Source organism: Dipodomys spectabilis, unplaced genomic scaffold, assembly GCF_019054845.1.
Source record: "Dipodomys spectabilis isolate Male_0828 unplaced genomic scaffold, ASM1905484v1 ptg000201l, whole genome shotgun sequence".
Classification (NCBI taxonomy): domain Eukaryota; kingdom Metazoa; phylum Chordata; class Mammalia; order Rodentia; family Heteromyidae; genus Dipodomys; species Dipodomys spectabilis.
Window position 1 is genome coordinate 91,378 of NW_024870878.1, and position 23,176 is coordinate 114,553.

Below are 23,176 nucleotides of genomic sequence, written 5' to 3' on the forward strand. Positions count from 1 at the left end.
TTTTTTTTTTGCTGGTCATGGGGCCTGAACTCAGGGCCTGGGTACTGTCCCTCAGCTCTTGAGCTCAAGGCTAGCACTCTACCACTTGAGCCACAGCGCCACGTCTGGCTTTTTCTGCTTATGTGGTACTGAGGAATCGAACCCAGGGCCTCGTGCATGCAAGGCAAAAGCTCTACCACTGAGCCACCTTCCCAGCCCCTAACTTCACTTTTTTAGTGTAGTGTTCTAGGACCCAGTAAGGGTGCCTCAAGTAAAACAATGGCCTCCTCTGATTTTTATTAGCAGACCCAAACCCAAGTGTTATCTACCAACCTATTAAGCTGACAAACTACTCATCTACCCAGTAGATACCCACTCACACGGTTAGTGTAAGAATTCCTGCTCAAGGATATTTACATGTTTAAGAACTGGTCCTTTCATTTATCAGTGAACTAATAGTAGAATTCATGCACACTGGAAGCTCCTAAGCATTAGGAAGACAATAGGAGCGCACCTGTACTAACTCGGGTTGTATTTAGTTCAGCTATTCTTCTCAGATTCCCAAGTTAGCCAATCACCCAAACAGCTATTTCAGGTCCTTGACCAAGTATTCTCAGCGGGGAAATACATCTAATCATGGCTGTTTCAAAGCAACTCTGATATGCATACAGAAACACAACAAGAAAACTAATCATGTGGGTACAGTGTATTTGCTATTTAAAGTTTTTGAGACAAGATTCATTTTTTTGGCTACCAGCTGATTCATTTTAAAGGACAGCATTAAAAGTATTCTAGAGATCAAACATGATTTAGATTAAAAACCTAGAATAATTATTGGCCAATAGAATGTTTAAAAAATACTAAATATACAAGATTTTCAGCGAGAAAGGATTACTGAATTTCTCAGACAGGAATTCTGAGTAACTTTTTGAGAGAGAAGATTGACCAATTTTTCATCTCATCAAATTGGTGGGAATTTTTTTGGTGATGTAGCAATACTGGGGTTTGAGCACAGGGCCTTACACTTTTTAGACAGGTGATGTACCACGTGAGCCACAACCCTAGCACTTTTGGCATCACTTTTGAAATAGAGTCTTAGGTGTATGCCCAGGTCAGCATCACCATGCCCAGCTTTACTGATTGAGATGTGGTCTTGAAAACTTTGCCCAGGCTGACCTTGAACAAGGATCTTCCAAATTTCTACCTCGTGAGTAGCTAGGATTACCAGGATGAGCCACCACACCTGGCCTCTTCATTTGTGTTTTCTTTACACATTATTAAAGACGTCTAACAAAGAGAAAGTATTACAATGGCCATCCTACTAAGAGAAGGTGATACAAAATATGAAAACAGTTACTGTTTATTTCTTTGTTATACAAAGAAAATTAAGCACAGCCCAAGACATCTCAGTCCATCTTCTGAGTCCTTTCTGCCACAGTAACATGTAATAAACAATGGCAAGTTGGATTATGAGTCCAGTTCAGGGTCAAGCTTCTCCACTTTGACGACTATCTCTGGGGCTGGAGCATCAGCAGAGGTGTGGTGGGCCTCTGTCTCTGACTCGGACAGCACTTCCTCCTTGATCGTCACAGGCTTACCACTGGCTTCCTCCTCTTCATCTGAAGACTCATCCAGCTCCCATTCGTCATCGATGTCCATTCCAAATACTCTTACATGATGGAGACTTGAACTTAACTAAAGAAGAAAAGGCACACTAATGTGTGTGTGCGCACATGCACCTGGAACTTGGACTTGAACACGGGGCCTGAGCATCTTTTGCTCATAGCGTTCTAGTGGAGCCACAGCTCCTGAGCAGCTAGAATTATAGGTATGAGCCACTGGTGTCAGGAGTCACATTAACAATTTTCTAACTAATGGCCTTGCAAACAAATTTTATAAAACGAAGCAGAAATCAGAATCTTTAAGCAAAGAATAGTTTTATAGGAAAGTTATATTTTTAACAATTTACTATAAAATCACCCAATTCCACCTTCATTTTATATAAAAGGATCTCCACATACCACATGGTGAATTTATGGAACTTAGAACCCAAACTATTTTTGCCAGTCCTGAGGCTTGAATTCTGGGCCTGGGTGCTATCCTTTTGTTCAAGGTGAGCACTCTACCACTTGAGCCACAGAGCTACTTCTGGCTTTTTCTGTAATTCATTGGCGATAAGAGCCTCATGAACTTTCCTGTCTGGGCTGGCTTCAAACTAAGATCCTCAGATCTCAACTTCCTGAGTAACTAGGATTACAGGCATGAGCCACCAGCACCTGGCTCTGAAATTGCTCTTAATTACTCAAAGTTTCTCCAAACAAGAAAACAAAATAGCTAGCCTGCTGCTTGCTCAGTTAACTGAAACCAAGGGACAGAATGACAAGCAGAGAATGAGCCTTGGAGATGACATGCTTGAGTACACACATGATGCTGCATAGAAACAAAGCCATACTCACCATACAGGACACTTTGCGAAAACCATTCCCAGCAACGTACTGAGCTTTCATGCTCTCCAGTAACCGCCAGTGCTTCTCAAAGTGCAGGATGCATGTGGGAATAACACTGCTTTGTTCATCTAGCCTGGAGGAAAAACCAGCCCAGGAATCAAACAGGACCTCCACCTCCCACATTCACTAGAGGAGGGGTTTGGGGCAACTGGGGCCCTACTCCCACCCACACTCCATTCCCAGGTGACAAGACAGTCTGTAAAAATACTACATTCCACAGAGCCTTGGCCTCATTTTAGTAAGGTCTTGGTGCCCTTTGTTTTTTGGGTGATGGGGAGGGAGGATACAGTACTAGAGATTAAATTCAGGCCTTGCACAACTGAGCTATGCACCCAGTCCTCAATTCCCTTTCAAGGAGAGCAGATGCCCATGTTTTTAAATTAGAGAAGGGATCTCATTACTTTAAATCCTCAAGCAACTAAAACTATCTCCTAGAACTGACTTTAGACTCTGCAATGGAACTGGGGTCCCAATTCTGGAAAATACTAAAGGCAAGTTTACAATTATTATTGACAATAAACTAAAGTTAATGCTATCCTTTAAGACATAACTCAAATGAAGTACTCTTCTCCATTCCAAATAATTCCTCATCTTATTCTAGCAAAAATTCCTAGTTTAATATTAAAGCAAGGGACAAGACAATGATTAAAGTCAGCACATTTTTTTCTGTTTTTTAATTTTTGAGGTAACATACAATTGTAACATTAGAAAATTTGTAACATTTGGGAAGACTTTATAGCATGAAGGAAGACTTACCTTCTTCTGATTTTTTTCATTTCTGGTGTAGATGATCCTCCTAAATTTAATTGCAATTAGTCTCCTCCTCCCCTTTCCTAACAGTGTTTGGTGGGTTTCAGTGTCTTGTATGAAGTTAGGATTTTAAAAATACAAAGTAGGAAGCCAGGCAGGCACTCGTGGCTCATTCCTGTAATCCTAGCTACTCAGGAGGATCATGGTTCAAAGCCAGTCCATGCAGGAAAGACTGTGAAACTCTTATCTCCAATAAACCACACAAAACTCAAAGTGGCACTGTGGCTCAAGTGGCAGAGTGCTAGGCTTTAGCTCAAGAACTGAGGGACAGCACTCAGCCCCAGAGTTCAAACCCCATGATGGACAAAGAAAAAAAAAAAGCAGGTTTTCTGCTCAGCTGTCTGTATGGGTAGACCAGTAACTAGAAAACCATTGCCTAGCATATCTAAGAAACTGGAATTCTTGGCACATGGTAAATATAGCTAAATATCAGCTAAACCTGGTAGCATATGACTGACAACTCAACACCTTGGAGACCAAGGCAAGAACTTCATGAATTTGAGACAAGCCTGGCTATTTCAAGGCAAGGCAACATGAGATACACAATGGGACACTTTTAAAAAAAAATTTTGGTGGTTCTGGGGTTTGAATTCAACACCTGGTACTCTACAACTTGAGCCACACTTCCAGCTCTTTTTGAGATCCTATCTTTAAAAAAATAAAGCTAACTTTTACCACACAGACCCTCTACCACTAAGGTAGTTAGTTACCTTGTGGCATAAGTTCCAGTGGATTGATACTCTGCAACATCTTCACTGTTATACACAAACGACAATGGCAACTGGACCAAGAGTCTGTCTCTTCCTTCACGTCCCATGGTGTCTTTAAGAATGACTGTTACAGTTTCATCATCATAAAACTGGGCATCTAAACAGCTGTAGTTGCTGGAAGTGAGATGCGTTTTGTTATATCAGAAATGATCATAACCAATGAAATACAGTATGTATAACATTATGCTGACACTAAGCAAAAACAAAATAATTTAAAACCGTAGGTGATATTCCCTGCAATGACAAAACACCTTATCAGTTTATACTTTTATATCAATTTTCACAAATATAACTAGTTATAACAAAATAAGTAATCATGAGATCAAACAAAATGATCTGTGACATTTTATCACAGTTCTAGAAAACTCTGGACATAAATGGCTAGGCCTTAAGCCTGTGAAAATTTCATGAGTTATACCTTATATATAACTGAGTGAACAGAGCTAACAAGAATCAAAGTAAAAGAAAATCTGCCCCCCTACAAGTGACAGAGCCCCTTTGTTGACAGCACATCTGACATAGCACTGACTACACATATATCCCACATGCTTCTGTCCCAAATCAGGCTTGGGTGTTATCTTCTTCTGACTTTTTCAGCTGTAGCATAGGTGAAGCTCCCAAATTTCACAGCAATTAGTCCATTACTTACAGATCTTGAAGAAAGAAAGGAGAGAGGGGAATGAGACCCTATGGAACAACTACATAGCCAATAAATCTAAATGCTTTAACAAACATGACTGGCAATGTTAGCACACATATCTAATTCCCAAATCCCAGACCAACACTACCACTTCCACTCCAGAATACTATAACTTAAATACTTAGGCAAACCAGCTTGGTTTAAAATCTTAATCACTAAGTAGCTAAAGGCCATAACTAAGGACAACTAGCATCTTGAATTCAAAAATTCCCTTTAGTGGAGGGTCTCAAAAGGCACATAAAGCTCCCCTATGACCCAGCAATCACCTGTTGGGCATTTACCCAAATGACCACAAAGAAGGCCATACTAAAGCTACCAGCACAACTAGGTTTATCGCCACATTATTCACCATAGCTAACATATGGAACCAACCCAGATGCCCTTCAGTAGATCAATGGATCAAGAAAATGTGGTAAAACTGGGTGCCAGTGGCTCATGCCCGTAACCCAAGCTACTCAGGAGGTTGAGATCTGAGGAATGCAGTTCAAAGCCAGTCTAGACAGGAAAGTCTGTTAGACTCTTATCCTCAATAAACCACCAGAAAACTGAAAGTGGCACTGTGGCTCAAGTGGTAGAGCACTTGCCTTGAGCTGAAGAGCTGAGGGACAGTGCCCAGGCACAGAGTTCAAGTCCATGACCAACAAAAAAGAAAATGTGATACACATATGTATACATACATACATATATATACATACATATATATATATATATATGTATGTATGGAATTCTATTCTTCCATCAGAAAGAATGACACTGCCCCATTTGTAAGGAAATGGAAAGACTTGGAAAAAAATCCTATCAAGTGAAGTGAGACACCCCCCCCAAAACAGGTCCCATGGTTTCCCTTATTTGCAATAATTAGTATACATCTAGAATAATTTTAACAGATGAGAAAAATAGCTCAAGAGCTATGTACATATGACCATATAAGATGATACTAAGCGAAATGAACTCCAAGACATGGAAACATGAGGTTTTTCTTTGTTGTTGTTGTTTTTGTTTTGTTTGTTTTGTTTTGTTTTTTGGGTCCGTTCGTGGGGCCTGAACTCTGGGCTTGGGCACTGTCCCTCAGCTCTTCAGCTCATGGCTAGCGCTCTACCATTTGAGCCACAGCAACACTTCTGGCTTTTTCTTTTTGCTTATGTGGTGCTGAGGAATCGAACCCAGGGCCTCAGGCATGCAAGGCAAGCACTCTACCACTGAGCTACCTTCCCAGCCCTGTTGTTTTTGTGTTTAATGTACTATGTACTTTTTGTTTCTTTGGTGTGTTCTTCCCCATATGGTTTATCCCCTATTGTCACTGTATTTGATTTTGGTACCCTGGTATTGTATATACATTTATCTGAATTAGGGAAGGGAAAGGAGAACAGAATGGTGAGACAAAGGACAAGGGGGATCCAATACAATAGCCATATTCACAAGTCAATATGTTGGAAATGATCTGTAAAATTTGGCAAGTGGGAGGATTGGGGAGGGGGAGGGAAAGGAGAAAAATGAGGCAGGGGGTAACAAGTTAGACAAGAAATGTACCTATTATCTTACTTATTAACTGTAACCCCTCTGTACATCACCTTGACAAAGAAAAAAAAATCCCTTTAGCCATGTGCTGGTGGCTCATGCCAGTAATCCCAGCTACTCAGCGCTGAGATCTGAGGATCATCATTTGAAGCCAGCCTGGGCAGGGATCCAGGAGACTCCTATCTTCAATTAACCACCAAAAAGTCAAAAGTGGAACTGTGGTTCAAGTGGGAAAGCAATAGCCTTGAGCACAAAAGCTCAGGGACAATGCCCAGAGCCTAAGTTCATGCCCCAGACTGGCACACACAAATAAAATAGTACCTCCATAGTGAGACTTAAAACCATTTAAAATGCTAATGGAACCCTGAATATTATTTGATTTTCAGAATGTTTACTTTGGAATCTCAAAAAGTCTCTGTGGGCAAGATCTCTTATTTGATGAAAGATAATTAACCTAAAATTTAAAAAAGCCTTTCTATAAAGTACTTACTAACACAGTTTTGAATCGCTAAGTGTTCCTTAGATATAACCCAGGTCTGCTGTCATTTTCCTAAACTTATTTTAAAAAAACTTATATAGAAGGCTATATACTAATAGAAAAGTTAAAACTCTAGAACAAAAAGGGATCAAATAGCTTCTCAACTCAGCATTACCATCTCCCAGATGTGAGAACTGAGAATACTGAATGCAAACCTAAAGTCATGAGGCAGCTTCGCTGAAACCCAAAATGCTGGAAGGGAAGCTGAATGGCTTATTATTATTACAAATATTAAGCTCTCATCTCTTCATTTCAAACTTCAAAGGAATACTCACTGGGAAATATCAGTATGCCTTCTTAAGATACATATTTTATACAGCGATTCTTCTAAAATAGTAAAAAGAAGGTACTATAGATTTGAACTTTTATTATTCCACCTAAGGAAAGAAAAGTAATGTATTTAGCTATTTAAGTTTAGAACAAAAACTACTGTTTACACAAGATGAGGAGACACACACTTACAGAAAAGGAAATTTGAGCAATCTGGCTGCTAAATTATACTACCCAACAGGTAAAGAAGATTACCTTCTAGCATCTCTATATAATGGAATACAGATGGCTTGATTCATTGATTTTCCAATTACATCCTAAAGAAAAGCAAGATTTGGAAACATCATTAGAGAGAAGGGGAGCAGCTAGTGGTGAGGAGCCTGCTTGGCCTGTGCTAAAGGACCACTCCCTCCCTCTGGTCTCATGACATCAGTCACTGACAAGACACACAAGCTCTGGGACTAAGACTGTAATGAGATTGATCTGGAGGGCAAATGAAACACTAAAGATACTTTACTAAGATGATAATTTTTAAATTTATGTGAGCAGAAAATAAAGGAGGGGGTTACACTGTTCAAAAAGAAATGTACAGTATTCAGTACCTGACCTATGTAACAGTAACCTCTCTGTACATGACTTTTACAATAATATTTTTTTTTTATCGGTGGTGGGGCTTGAACTCTGGGCCTGGGCACTCTGTCCCTCAGCTCTTCAGTGCAAGACTAGGGCTCTACCACTTGAGCCACAGTGCCACTTCTGGTTTTCTAAGTGGTTTATTGGAGATAAGTCTCATGGCCTTTCCTACCCTGGCTGGCTTTGAACTCGATCCTCAGATCTCAGTCTCCTGAGAAGCTAGAATTACAGGCATGAGCCATAAGTGCCTACCTTATAATAATTTTAAAAATACATAAAGTAAAATAAATTTATATAAGGAATTAACTATGGATATATCCAAGCCATAAGAAACTGCCAATTTTGACAATCAAAACCAGTTGAATATCAGCATTTTTACAATTTATCCTAATATCTATGTTCATTTACATAGATGAGACATACTATACTCTTGTTCCCACACAAAGATGTGCATTTCTTCCCAACTTACTGCTGGCATTTGCAAACATTGATCAATAATGGTTTCCATTTGCCTTTTCACAAAATGCAAAGATTTTCGAGTATAATAAGGAAACAGCAAAGGGCTTTCTGGTTTCAGACAAAAACAGAAACAAAACAAAAACTATAGCAAACCAATGATTAGGAGAAAATAATCCAGTGTCAGAGGCAGTCCATAGTTTTTCATGGTGGAATTCTCATTATACTTTCGACATACCTTGTTAAAAACAATGACCAGAATCTCCCTTCAATCCAGCCCACTTAACACAACTACATTCGCTTGGTCCTTCTCAAGCTTAGTCCTACACCAAAGCCCAACAGTAAAACGCTATTGGCTATTAGAAAAATGGAAGGCATTGGAAACCATAAGCTATGTACTGAAACCTGTTCTTTCTTCTCAACTCTGCCACAATGTGATAGCAGCAGCAGTCCAGGCTACTCTGCACTGCTAGCTTTGTTTCTTTTTGCTGTTGTATTCAGTATGCTTTTTATTTTAAAATGGTTTTTTTATACAGTATTACAATATCCATAAGAACTCATCGTATTCTCCAACTTAAAAGGAAAAAAACAAAGAGGCCTACTGGGCCTCTAGAACTGCCTGGGATGAAAAGAGCTGTGAATCAAGCTGTGACTCAGGCCCACCAGCTCAAATGGCTCTGAAACTGTCTCTCCCACATTCAGCACTTCCCTTCCCAGCTGTGTTAGGTAAAAAAATAATCATTTCAGCACTTTAAGGCTCAAGAGGTGACATACTGGGTAATTACAGAAAAACATACTGCCTTTGTCCCCAGTTCCCAAAACTCAGCTCCTGAAACCCAGGAGATTTCCTGAGTAGTAAATGTGATGGCCAATTTTAATGTGGTCACTCTGGCAGGTTCCTGCAAAGCCTCAGGGTTGGGTGGGGTGGAAAGACTATGCCTTAACCAGAAGCTTATAACTTTCATCTCTATCTGCCAGACTGCAGGAAAAGGAATATGGGCTTGGGGTTGAATTCTACCCCAGTGACTTAATCATTATAATGAAGCCTCCATCAAAAACCCAAGACAAACTGGGAGAGAGTAAGGGAAAGGGTGACATTGTCAAAAAAGAAATGTAATCTTTACCTGCCTTACATAACCATAACCTTTCTTTTCTTTTTCTTTTTTTCTGGTCCTGGGGCCTGAACTCTGTGCCTGGGAGCTGTCCCTCAGCTCTTCAGCTCAAGGCTAGCACCCTACCACTTGAGCCACAGAGCCACTTCCGGCTTTTTCTGCTTATGTGGTCCTGAGGAATCAAACCCAGGGCCTGATGCATGCAAGGCAAGCCCTCTGCCACTGAGCCAACTTCCCAGCTCACCATAACCCTTCTTTACTAACCTTCTTAATAATTAAAAAAAAGACACTGGGGAGGTTTGGATGGCTCCCTGGTTGATGAACATGTTGAGTGCTGGGAGGATCTAAAAGCTGTGGCCTCTTCCTCCACACCAAACCCTGAATGATGTTTTCCACTGGGCTATGCACAAGTTCAATTTTTATAACAAACAGTCTGGAAAGGAAAGCTGAATGTGTTCCTGAGCATTGTACACCATTCTGGAAGCTATGCCAACTTAAGGGGGAAAGTTGTGGACACATGCCCCATAGTCAAGTCCCACAGAGGTGTGGGTAAGGGAACCTAGCTCTTGGGACTGATGTGGTGAGGAGTCTAGTAGACTGAGCCTTCCTCCCCCTGGAGGCTAATGCTCATTGTGGGTGCTCAGTGTCATAACTGCAATGAATTGCATTGCAGGACCTTCAGCTGGTATCGTAACTGGCTGGTGTCAGGAGGGAAAAAATAATTTTAGTGTCAGCATAGTTAATGTACCACAGCACAGTTAATTTCAGGGTGTTTTCTATCTATCATGGTGACATCATACTCTACTTGTTAAAATGCTGTTCTCTAATCAAATAAAATGGACATGCCAAGTAAGCCTGAAGAAATTAGACAAATGTTGAGGCTACTCTTTAATCTCAAGTACGTATAAACATGGCCAACATCTGCTTGGTTCATGAAGTACCTTTAAGATGGCTGCTGTTTTGGAGGAAGTCATACCACTGGTTTCCTTCCGTGTTAGGGGGTGACACAAGGTCATCATCTTCATCTTTCCAATACTAAAAATACAGTTAAATTTTTTTCAGTGAAGCAATGATTCAAGATCTAACCTGTATTTAACATTATTCTAGTTAGTAAGTTATCTTGTTATACTGCCAGGTTCTCTGAAGGTACATTATTTTTCTAAATGAGATGACAAATTCTAGACAACATGCAAATGACTTAAATGGTCAGAGTACAGTAAGTGTAGAAACCAGAGTTTACATTTTGTGGTTCATTTTCAAGATATATTTTAACCTTACCTATCAGGGCTATATTTTAGTTTTACAAGTACCAACTGACAGTATGCTCCACAAGGGCAGTTCTCACAGTGTAGCCCCATCCCTGAGAGTGCTCAGCATGCTTCCATTGACTACAAGGTTAATGCCAGCTTTAGTGCCAAGGTGTCACTTGCCCTTTCACGGTGTCAACATTTGCACGGAAGATGTGGAAGAAAGAACAGCCAGTACCTGCACCCCTCACCTAGTGGACCAAATTCTTGTGTTCTTTGTCACATATTCAGTTTCATTTACCCTGATAGAACTATTAAATTGTTAATTCTCAAGTCTTGATGGCAGATCTTTTAACGTTTTTTGAGACAGAGTTGGGAGGCACACAGGGGTGATTTTACAACACATCAAAGCATGCAAAGTTGTCTTGAAGAAAGACTGAAACTATCTTGTTTCAGTTGTAAAGGCAGACATTTTGTAAAAAATGACATTCCAGGGGGGAGGACGGGAAGGGATGGGAAGGAGAAACAAAGGAGGAGGCTACAATGCTTGATAAGAAATGTACTCATTATCTTGCCCATGTAATTGTTATCCCTCTGTACAGTATTTTCACAATAATAAATAAATAAAAATTTTAAAAATGACATTCCATTTTTACTTGGAAACAAAAGACTAGGGGACAAACTGATTCTTCATACTTAGATGTTTGCAAGGTATTTTTTAATTTTAAAATTTTTATTTATTTTATTAAGTAGATGCACAAAGGAGTTGCCATTGTACAGCTTATGGACAAATATGTCTTGGTCAATGTTACCCCTTTGAACATGCATACTCATCCATCCCTCTACCCCCTCAAACTCTTACTTTTGGGAGGTATTTTCTTGAAAATAAAGTGACTTTGAACAAAACAACCTAAAATATTTATTGCAAATAACATTTCAGCTAAACATGTTTCTAAAGGCCTGTAATTCTAGCACTTAGAAGAGGATGAGGCAGGAATATCACAAGTTTAAGGCCTATATAGCAAGACCCTGTCTCAAAAAAAAAAAAAAGCAACTTTTAAGCAAAACTCAAAATGTTGGCACCTGCATCTGTTACTGAGTGCCTGACAGCTTCACAGTAACTAAAGACTCTGATTAGAGTAGAATGAAGTCACCTGATATTTATAATGTATAATGGAAGGCGTCAGTACTTTAAAAGATCTGTAAAAGCCAGAGAACCAATATTTCTAAAAAGACCAAGTTAAGATGCTATGAAAACAAGCATGAGTAAAAGTCCTTTTCAAAGTGCAGGGAAGATGGAGAGATTTTTAATGAAATTGAGTATGAAGTGTCTACTAACCCAATTTTAGATTCCACATTAAAAACTTCCAAGAGACCAACACTTGGAAGGATTTTGTATAATATTAAAGAATAGGAGTTCCGGGAAGATGGCGGGAGTTCCGAGAAGATGGCGGAGGAGAAGCTGGAATCTGAACAAGCTCTTGCATAGAAAACAGTTTCAGAGTTCCAGTGAACAGTCCCAAGCCAGAGAATCACACCAAGTGTGCCATCACAGGACAGAGAGTTAGTCAAGAGAGGGGAAGCCAAGCAGACACATCTGAGCAGCTGCCGCTGCGGCGGCAGGGTCGCAGCGGCGACCACCGCCGCGGAGGCATACCTGAGACGCAGTCCGGGACGAAGGAGCCAGACGCAGCGGTGGAGCGGATTCTACTCAACACCAGCAAGAACCGACAAGGAGCGGACAACTTCATCCTGCACTTTGCAGACCAGAGACGACCCGAGATCCATGACTCCGCGTGAGTAGAAGCCCCACTTCCTCACTCCTCTGGGAGCAGAGGAGGGAAGGCCACCCCTCCCCCCACCAGCACCGGTGATCTCCATCTTGGATACCGACAAAGCTCGGAGGAGCGGCTAGCTCCAGCTCAGGCCTTGGAATAGAGCTAGTCATTTGGCAGTTCACGGGAACTTGGCGGCGAGGTGACCTCACAGACTCAGTTCCATCCAGGGAGGGGTCGCCCAGCTCAGGCACCAGCCATTGGAGTGGCTCTCCTCGCTGGGTGGCCAGAGCCAGAGGCTGCCCCTCCCTCTAGCAGCCACCACAATCAATTGAAAAACAGAAACCCTGAGAATGGCTCCAGGCTGGGTGCTGTGAGTTTTTTTTTTCACAAAATAGCCCCAGGGAAAAGCTACTGTTCCTTGAAAGACCTCAACTCTACCCAGAACCTAGCCTCATCACTGCATCCCCCTCTTTTGTGATTCTCAAAGCAGATCACCCTCCCAGTAAACTAACCTGGGAGGGGGATCTCAAAATCTTGGGTAAAGCAGAGCATTTTTCTGCCTGTTCCAACAAACTGACTTAAGAAACCAATCAAGCCACAGGACCTCAAGCTGACCAGAGACTCCAACCAGACTCTGGTTACAGACAAAAGGGAGATACAGGACTCTTCCCACCCCTCCCAAAAAAAAAAAAAAAAAAATAAAGAACTTTTTTTTTCTTCTTCTTCTTCTTTTCTTTTTTTCTTTTTCTTGTTTTGTTTTTTATTCGTTTTTTGTTACCTTATATATATATAAAAAATTTTTTTTTTTTGCTTTTCTAAAACTTTTATTAATCTTTAATTTTTGCCTCTTCTGAAAAAATAATTGTTTTCCATTAATTTTTTTTTCTCCTCTTATAATTTTTATTTTAGGAATACGTGAATGTGTGTTTTCTTTTCTTTTCTTGTCTTCTTTCTCTTTTTCATTCATTCTTAATTATCTTTTTGTTTTTGTTTTTTTTCTAGCTCTACTGAACTTCTGATCTTTTCTTCTCACTTTCCTATCCTTTCCAACTTTTCCTCTTTGTTCACCTTTATGTGACTTAACTCTTGTCCTGCACATCCTCAGATAAACCCGTAGTTAACCAGTAGACCCTATCCCCCATTGTGTACACACTTAATCCACAAACTTATTACTCAATTCAAAACCTCTGAGACTTAAATTCATTAATAACAGTACTACCTCTTTATACCTATATAATATTTTAAGCATTTTTTAAAAGTTTTTCACATCTCCTCTATGTCCCTCCCTTTCTCTCAACATATTCATATCCCTCTATAAATAGATGGTCTTTTAATCTCTAAAATAACATTAATTTTTACGTCTCTATTTTTTTTCTGGTCTCTTTTCATTCCCCTTTCCCTTTCTTCCCTTTTCTCTCTCTCTCTACTTACATCCTACCCAACCTATTTCCTGCATTGTGATTAGGACATAGTTAACTCTCCCTGTGCCTTCCCACACCAATCTATTCCTATTTTTTACCCACATCTCTCCCTAACCCTAATAATTTCTGGTTTTCCAAATTCTTCTCTGCGGTTCAAAGTCCTTTAACATATAGTTGTTTGATGTCGAATAGATGTATCTGTTGAACTAGATTGTATCTGTAGACTATTGACTGTACAAATGCAAACTTTGGTTGATGGTTGCCTTAAGATAGTGTTCTAGCACAAAACTGGTGCTATCTTCATCTCAAATGGGCAGAGTAAGCCGGAAAAACACAAGAAAAATGGCAAATTCGGGTATCTCAATTCCCAATCCTGATAATCAGGGGTTAGAACAGATAATGAATAATCCAGAGGAGAGTTCCCAAACAGCTCTACAAACACTGCTGGCAAACATGATAAATGAAAAGTTTGACAACGTACAAAGGACTCTGTATGAGCGTGATAGGGAGAGAGAGGAGGCATCCCAGAAGTTTATACAGGAATATCATAAGCGTGAGGAAGCTACTCAAAAACTGATACAGGATTTGCGTGAACAACTTGAGAATACTCAAAGAGAAAGGGAGGAATGGCGTGAGCAGGCTGAGAACACTCAAAGAGATCTGCAGGAATCCCACGAACGGGAGGAAGCTAATCAAAGAGTAATACAGGAATTGAGAGACCAGGTAGAGAACACACAAAGATCACTAAAGGCATTCATGGAATCCATTAACAAAGAGATGAAGGAAGTCAGGGAGACCACAAAGGGAATGCTGAATGGAACCCAACAGAAGGAATGGGAGCCCAAAGAAACCATAACCAATCAACTAAGTGATTTGAGGACAAACACTGAACACCAAATTAAGGAAGTAAAGAAATTCATACAAGACCTAAAACAGAGCTTCAACAAAGAACTTGAAGCCATCAAAGCTGACCAACTAGAAGGAAAAGAGATAAAAAACAAAGTAGAGAGTCTTGACAGCAGGTTAGAACATGCAGAAGATCGAATCTCAGGGATTGAAGACAGCCTAGATATTATAGAGAAAGAACATACAACCATCCAAGACAAGTCCAAGAAATATGATAGATCTATCCAACACCTGGAAGACACCATCAGAAGGCCTAATCTAAGGATAATGGGTGTAGAGGAGCACCTAGAAACAGAAGTTAATGGTCTAGGAAATCTGTTTAACAGGATCCTAGCAGAGAACTTCCCAAACATGCAAAAAGATAGGCCTGTCCAGATACAAGAAGCCTTTAGAACCCCAAATAGACCAGACCAGAATAGGACATCCCACCGTCACATTATAATCCACACAGGATCAACTCAGAACAAGGAAAAGATCCTTAAAGCTGTCAGAGAGAAAAGGGTAATCACTTATAAAGGGAAACCAATTAGAATCACCTCAGATTTCTCAGCGGAGACAATCAAAGCAAGAAGAGCCTGGAATGATGTATGCCATGCCCTAAAAACAAACAACTATCAACCAAGAATACTGTACCCAGCTAAACTCTCCTTCATAACTGAAGGCCAAATAAAAACCTTCCATAGCAAAGAAAAATTGAAACAATACATCTCCACCAAACCAGCCCTACAAAAGATTCTTAAAGATGTCCTACACATAGAAAACCAACAAGACCGCAATAAAGGCCAAGAAACTGCACCCAAACTGAGAATCCAAGAACCATAGGAAGAACCCAGTTTTCGCAGCCCCCAAGAAGGTAGATAACATGGCAGGAACTCCCAAATACCTCTCAGTCCTATCTCTTAATGTTAACGGACTGAACTCTCCAATTAAGCGACATAGACTGTCTAGTTGGATTAAAAAACAAGACCCTTCTATCTGCTGCCTGCAGGAGTCACATCTTGCCCGTAAAAACAAACACATTTTCAATGTTAAAGGCTGGAAAAAAATCTACCAAGCAAACGGACCGCATAAACAGGCGGGAGTTGCAATCCTAATATCAGATAAAATAGACTTCAAATTAAAATTCGTGAAAAGAGATAAAGAAGGTCGCTACATACTAATTAAAGGATCTCTCCTTCAGGAGGATATTACAATTCTAAATATCTATTCGCCAAACAATGGAGCACCCAAATTTATCAAAGAAACACTACTTTCCCTCAAATCCCATATAGATCCAAAGACATTAATCGTTGGGGATTTTAACACACCACTCTCCCCACTAGATAGATCAACTCGGCAAAAACTCAACAGAGAAACCGCACATCTAAACAGCTGCATAGATCAACTAGACTTAACAGACATTTACCGAACATTTCACCCAGCAGCATCAGAATACACGTTTTTCTCAGCAGCACATGGAACGTTTTCTAAAATAGACCACATTTTAGGCCACAAAGCAAACTTGTCTAAATTCAGAAACACTGAAGTTATACCTTGCATTCTCTCTGACCACAAGGGAATAAAGTTAGAACTCAACACCAAAAGCCACCAAAGAAAGTCCGGTATCACATGGAGGCTGAACAACACACTGCTGAATCATGAGTGGGTCATGGAGGAGATTAGAAAGGAAATTCAAATGTTCATGCTATTCAACAAAAATGAACACACAAAATACCAGCTCCTCTGGGACACAGCAAAGGCAGTACTCAGAGGCAAGTTTATAGCTCTGAGCTCCTACATCAACAAATTGGAAAGATCTGAAACTAACAATTTAATGACACATCTAAACCTCCTTGAAAAAGAGCAGCAAGATAAACCCCAATCCAGTAGACGGAAAGAAATAATCAAAATTAAATCAGAATTAAATGAATTAGAATCCAAAAAAACTATAGAAAGAATCAACAAAACAAAGAGTTGGTTCTTCGAAAAACTCAACAAAATTGACAGACCCTTAGCAAATCTTATCAGAAAAAGAAGAGAACACACCCAAATTAATAAACTCAGAGATGAGAATGGAAACATCACCACGGAAACAAGCAAGATTCAGAACATTATAAGGGAATACTTCTCAAAACTTTATGCTAATAAGTTTGAGAACTTGACAGAAATGGACCTCTTCCTAGCAAATATTGACATGCCAAAACTAAACCAAGATGAGGTAAACTATCTTAACAGGCCCATATCAAGCATTGAAATAGAAACAGCAATAAGAGACCTCCCAGCTAAGAAAAGTCCAGGACCAGATGGTTTTACAGCGGAATTTTACAAGGCCTTCAAAGCAGAGCTCACACCAATTCTCCTCCAACTCTTCAATGAAATTGAAAGAGAAAGCTCACTACCGAACACATTCTATGAAGCCATCATAACCCTCATCCCAAAACCTGGCAGGGACTCATCAAAGAAAGAGAACTATAGACCCATTTCTTTGATGAACATTGATGCAAAACTTCTCAACAAAATTTTGGCCAACCGACTTCAACAATTCATCCAAAAAATCATACACCACGATCAAACAGGATTCATTTCAGGGATGCAAAGCTGGTTCAATATACGCAAATCAATTAATATTATTCATCACATCAACAGGAGCAAGAATAAGAACCACATGGTTATCTCAATAGACGCAGAAAAAGCATTCGACAAGATCCAACACCCCTTTATGATGAAGGTTTTGAAAAAATTAGGAATCCATGGAACATTCCTCAATACAATAAAGGCTGCATATGACAAACCTACAGCCAGCATTATACTCAATGGTGAAAAACTAAAGCCATTTCCTCTTAACTCAGGAACAAGACAAGGATGCCCACTCTCTCCACTTCTCTTCAATCTAGTATTAGAATGCCTAGCTACAGCAATAAGACAAGATGCAGACATAAAGGGGATCCAAATAGGGAAAGAAGAAATAAAACTCTCCCTCTTTGCAGATGACATGATCTTGTATTTAAAGAATCCCATAGACTCCACTCCCAAATTACTCAAGCTGATTCAAAACTTTGGCAAAGTAGCAGGTTATAAAATTAACCCCCAAAAATCAATGGCTTTTCTGTATGCCAACAATGAGAAAAGTGTGGCTGAAATTAGGAAAGCAACTCCATTTGTAATAGCCCCACAAAAAATAAAATACCTAGGAATTAACTTAACTAAAGAAGTGAAGGACCTCTATGATGAAAACTTTAAAATCTTGGAAAAGGAAATCAACACAGAACTTAAAAAATGGCAAAACCTCCCATGCTCCTGGATTGGAAAGATTAACATCGTGAAAATGGCAATACTCCCCAAGGCTATCTACAAATTCAACGCAATACCTATCAAAATTCCACCCTCATTCTTCAAGGAAATAGAAGAGGCAATCCAAAAATTCATATGGAACAATAAAAGACCCCGAATAGCAAAAACACTCCTCAACGGAAAGAACACTGCTGGAGGAATATCAGTACCAAATTTCAAACTCTACTATAAAGCCATAGTAATCAAAACAGCTTGGTATTGGCATAAGAACAGACCTCAGGACCAATGGAATAGAATTGAAAACCCAGAAATGAACCTACAGACCTATAGCCATCTAATCTTCGATAAGGGAGCTAAAACAATAGAATGGAAGACAGACAGCCTCTTCAGTAAATGGTGCTGGCAAAACTGGTTAACTACATGTAGAAAACTAAAGCTAGATCCTTATATATCACCCTGCACCAGAATCAACTCCAAATGGATCAAAGACCTTGAACTCAAAGCAGACACTCTGAAAACATTACAGGATGGAATAGGAGAAACCCTGGGTCTCCTTGGCACAGGCCGAAATTTTCTGAATAAAGACCCGGAAACACAACAAATCAAAGAAAGGCTGGACAAATGGGATTGTATAAGGTTGCAGAGCTTCTGCAGGGCAAATGACATAGCTAGCAAGATCAATAGAAAGCCCACGGACTGGGAGAAGATCTTTACTAGCCATACAATGGACAAGGGTCTCATATCTAAAATATACTTGGAACTCAAAAAATTAAACCACCCAACAACAAATCCTCAAAGAAACAACTGCCCAATAAGTAAGTGGGCGAAAGACTTAAAGAGAAGCTTCTCTGAAGAAGAAAGAAGGATGGCCAATAGACACATGAAGAAATGTTCAACATCCCTAGCCATAAAAGAAATGCAAATCAAAACAACATTGAGATATCACCTCACTCCAGTTAGAACAGCAAAAATCAAGAACTCTAACAACAACAGATGCTGGAGGGGATGTGGACAGAAAGGAACCTTACTTCATTGTTGGTGGGAATGTAAACTTGTTCAACCACTTTGGAAAGCAGTATGGAGGTTCCTCAAAAGACTCCACATAGAGCTCCCCAATGACCCAGCAATCCCACTTTTGGGCATTTACCCAAATGATCACAAACAAGGCCACACTAAAGCTACCAGCACAACTATGTTTATTGCAGCATTATTTACCATAGCTAAGACATGGAACCAACCCAGATGCCCCTCAGTAGATGAATGGATCAAGAAGATGTGGTATATATACACAATGGAATTCTATGCCTCCATCAGAAAGAATGACATTTCCCCATTTGTTAGGAAATGGAAAGGCTTGGAAAAAATTATATTAAGTGAAGTAAGCCAGGCCCAAAGAAACATAGGTCCCATGGTTTCCCTTATTTGCAATATCTAGTATAGGTATGAGTCAAGCGGAAAAAGTCAAATAATGTGATGTTAGGAAAACGAAACCTCAAATATGTATTTTAATGTTTTTGTTTCTTTCATGCATGTGTTTCTAACGCATTTATAATATTATCTCTTTGTTGCTTTGTATGTCCCTCCCCCACAGTGTAACCCCCGCTTTCACTATATTTGATGTCAGTATAACATGTGGAGGAGATGGGGACAAACAAGTCGTTTAAGGATTCAGGTGGACCTGTTGCAACAATGAGAAGTACAAAATGTCATGTCAAAACCAGCTTTACAATGTCGGGGGGGGGGGAGGGGTGGTATGATTGGGTGGGAGGGAGGGGGGAGGCTGGGAAGGGAGGTGAAGGGTAAACAAAGGAGGAGGCTGCAATGCTTGGTAAGAAATGTATGCATTATCCTGCCCATGTAATTGTAACCCCTCTGTACAGTATGTTCTCAAATAAAATAAAATAAAATTAAAAAAAAAAAAGAATATCCTCAGTTAAAGGACAAAACTAGTTCAGTACTTTCTCCTTTCCAAGGACACACACCTGCTTAAAGTTAGATTTTCCTTATATACATTAAGCAAATTAGCATATTAAAACAGAATAAACACATAGGTAGACATTAAAATTAGCTGTCTTCTATTAAGCTGGACATCAAAGACAGCTGAGAAAATACACAACTATGCCAGTTATACTGGCATTATATTATTTTCCATAAACTTTAGATAATATGAATTAACAGTACAAAGTCTTAATATTCATTCTTAAAAATCAAACCAAGTTCAACAGAAAGCCCATACCTGACCAACTTTTTCAACATTAAAGTATTTTCCTTTTCGATTATAAAGGTCTGGAGCCTAGGAAGAACAAACATAGTTTATTTCTAAAAGCTCAAAATATTAAGAAAATAATCTTAAATTTAACAAACTCAATATGTATTTTATAAAACAGCTATCCATTGCATTTAGTCTTTTGCAGACTGTAAGATACATACAAACAGAAATCTACTTACAGACTTTATGTTTAGTCTTTTTTTTTTTATTGTAAAGATACTATACAGACGGTTACAGTTACATGAGTGAGGTAATTATGTTTAGTCTTTTTAAAATTAGTCTTTTTAAAAAAGTAATTGCTAAACACTTTTTAATCATGAACCATGTTTGCTGTGATTATTTTCAAAGTGGCTAAATTGTAAAAATAGCTATTTCTTTCCTCATTGAAATGTTCAGTAAGAAATTCAGCAACAAATGTGATATCTTTCTGAGTCATCTATTAACAAAAAGGGGCAAAAAGAAAACAAATCAAGGTAAAAAGTAAGCTTCCCAATAATTTGCCTGAACCCACAGTTTGGGCCTGGGTGCAGGTGAGTGGGCTGTGGGGAGCAAGGAGGAGGCTGGCTGTTCTCTGAGCTCGTTCTTCAGGGAATGCTTCTTTCCACATCCTCACAGAAAGAAACTGCTCATTTCCAGGCTTCAACTTAGGTACAACATTTAAGTACTTATATTTCAAGAAAATAAAAATGCATTTAAGAGTTAAGGCATAAGATATAGAACCAACCCAGATGCCCCTTAGTAGATGAGTGGATCAAGAAAATGTGGTATATATACACAATGGAATTCTATGCCTCCATCAGAAAGAATGACATTGCGCCATTTGTTAGGAAATAGAAAGACTGAAAGTGGCGCTGTAGCTCAAGTGGTAGAGCACTAGCCTTGAGCTGAAGAGCTGAGGGACAGCGCTCAGGCCCAGAGTTCAAGCCTCACGACCGACAAAAAAAAAAAAGGAAATGGAAAGACTTGGAAAAGATTATATTAAGTGAAGTAAGCCAGGCCCAAAGAAACACAGGTCCCATGGTTTCCCTTATTTGCAATAACTAGTATATGTCTGAGTCAAGCCGAAAAGGTCAGATAAGTTGATGTTAGGGAAATGAACCCTAAGATATGTATCAAATGTTTTTTTGTTCCTTTCATGTGATTGTTTCTATCACATTTATAAGATTATTTCTTTGTTGATTTGTATGTCCCTCCCCCACGGTATAACCCCTGCTTTCACTGTATTTGATGTTGTTATAATTTGTGGAGGGGAAGGGAATAAACAAATCATTTAAATAGGGATACAGGTGGACCCATTGCAACAATGAGATGTACAAGTCGTTATGTCAAAAACAAACTTTACAACTTTGGTGGGGGGGAGGAGGGTTCGGTGGGGGGCAGGGGGGGTGGGGAGGATGGGATAGGAAGGGGAAACAAAGGAGAAGGCTACAATGCTTGATAAGAAATGTACTCATTATCTTGCCCATGTAATTGTAACCCCCTCTGTACAGTATTTGCACAATAAAAAAAAGACTTAAGGCAGTTAAAAAGTATAAGGATGCTATTTGTAAGAATTATAAAACCTCACTCAAACATGAAAATTGTAAATTCAAATATCCGTAACAGTATTCTGCGAGATGAAAATATTATGCAAACACTCAAATTTCTTTAGATAAAAAGCCCAATGTCCTGTTATCTAACTCTGTAAGAGTACCAAAACCATGAGCAAGGCTGAGCTCAATCAGGACAATACAAAGGAAATTACACAGGTGTCCCCTGTTATCTGAGAGATTGGTTCTAAGACCCCCACGGATAACACAATCCACAGGTGCTCAAGATCTTTATATAAGAAAACACATCGTCCTCTACACTTTAAATCCCATTTAGAGTGCTTGTAACACCTAACACAATGTAAATAACTATTGTTGTATTGTGTAAGGAATAGTAAAGAGAAAAACAAGTACATATGTTTGGAACAGATGCATTATTTTCAGAATATTTTTCATTGGTGGTTGGTTGAATCTACTGAGATGGAACCTGCTGACATGCAGGGCTGGCCATATGTACTTCTGTGCATACCTTATTCAGCTCAGGAAGCACATGGTCTTCAGTCACTCTCAACATGGCTGGAAATACAAAGTTAAAAATTATCTTTAAAGGAAACTGGAAATGTAATTTTTATTACAGATATACCTCAAAGACCAAATGAGTTTTACTGAACTAAATTTTCCATTTGAACAGTTTCTTTTTACTACAAAAAACTTTCTCTTTGAACAATTAAACTAAAGATGAACTAAAATCTGACTTAATCAGGATCTGAAATATATTCAGGATTGTTGGTCCTCACCCCAAACAAAACCTTATTGATTATGCTGCTGGGGACAGAGAAGTAAAAATGCCTTCATGGAAATTACATTTTACAAAAAAAGACAACAAAGTTATAACTTCGTGTCAGTGACAAAGCCAGGGTGTCAACAGTGTCACATTCTGGAGATAAGAACTGAGCAGTTAGTCACTGCTCTTCTACTGCTGATGCTTAGTTAGAGCACGCAATAATTACAAGTAAAACTAAACCACTAATCCCATCAGAGAAAAGGATTTCTAAACTCCTACTTTTAATATTGCAATTTATTCTAATTAAAACTCAGATCTGCAACAAGCTAGCCTGAAAAAACTCCAGTTCCCTATTCCAACTATTAATCATACAGTTGAAAAAAAGCAAAACAAACAAAAATACCCAACCAAGAATTCAAGCAACTTAAGATCACATTCATGTTTTAAACAAAAGTAACTATAGTAGAGTGACAAGCATAAAGTCTGCTTTTGTAATATCAGAACTGAACATCTGGACACTTTGCGGTATTAGCATATCAAAAGGAATTTATCTTGTATTTCACTCTAAATTTTAACAAATATGAGACATAAAACTAAATGTTTCGTATGTGGAGAGAAATGTTTGTTTCATTATTTAAAGAATATACTTCACAAAAATAGCAGTATAAATGGGCCTAAA

General features: G+C 39.1%; 1 pseudogene; it reads right to left on the bottom strand.

The window, feature by feature from the left end:
- Positions 1-1,321: 1,321 nt before the first annotated feature.
- The window catches only part of LOC122122024, a 32,884-nt pseudogene continuing 11,029 nt past the window's right edge, over positions 1,322-23,176 (bottom strand).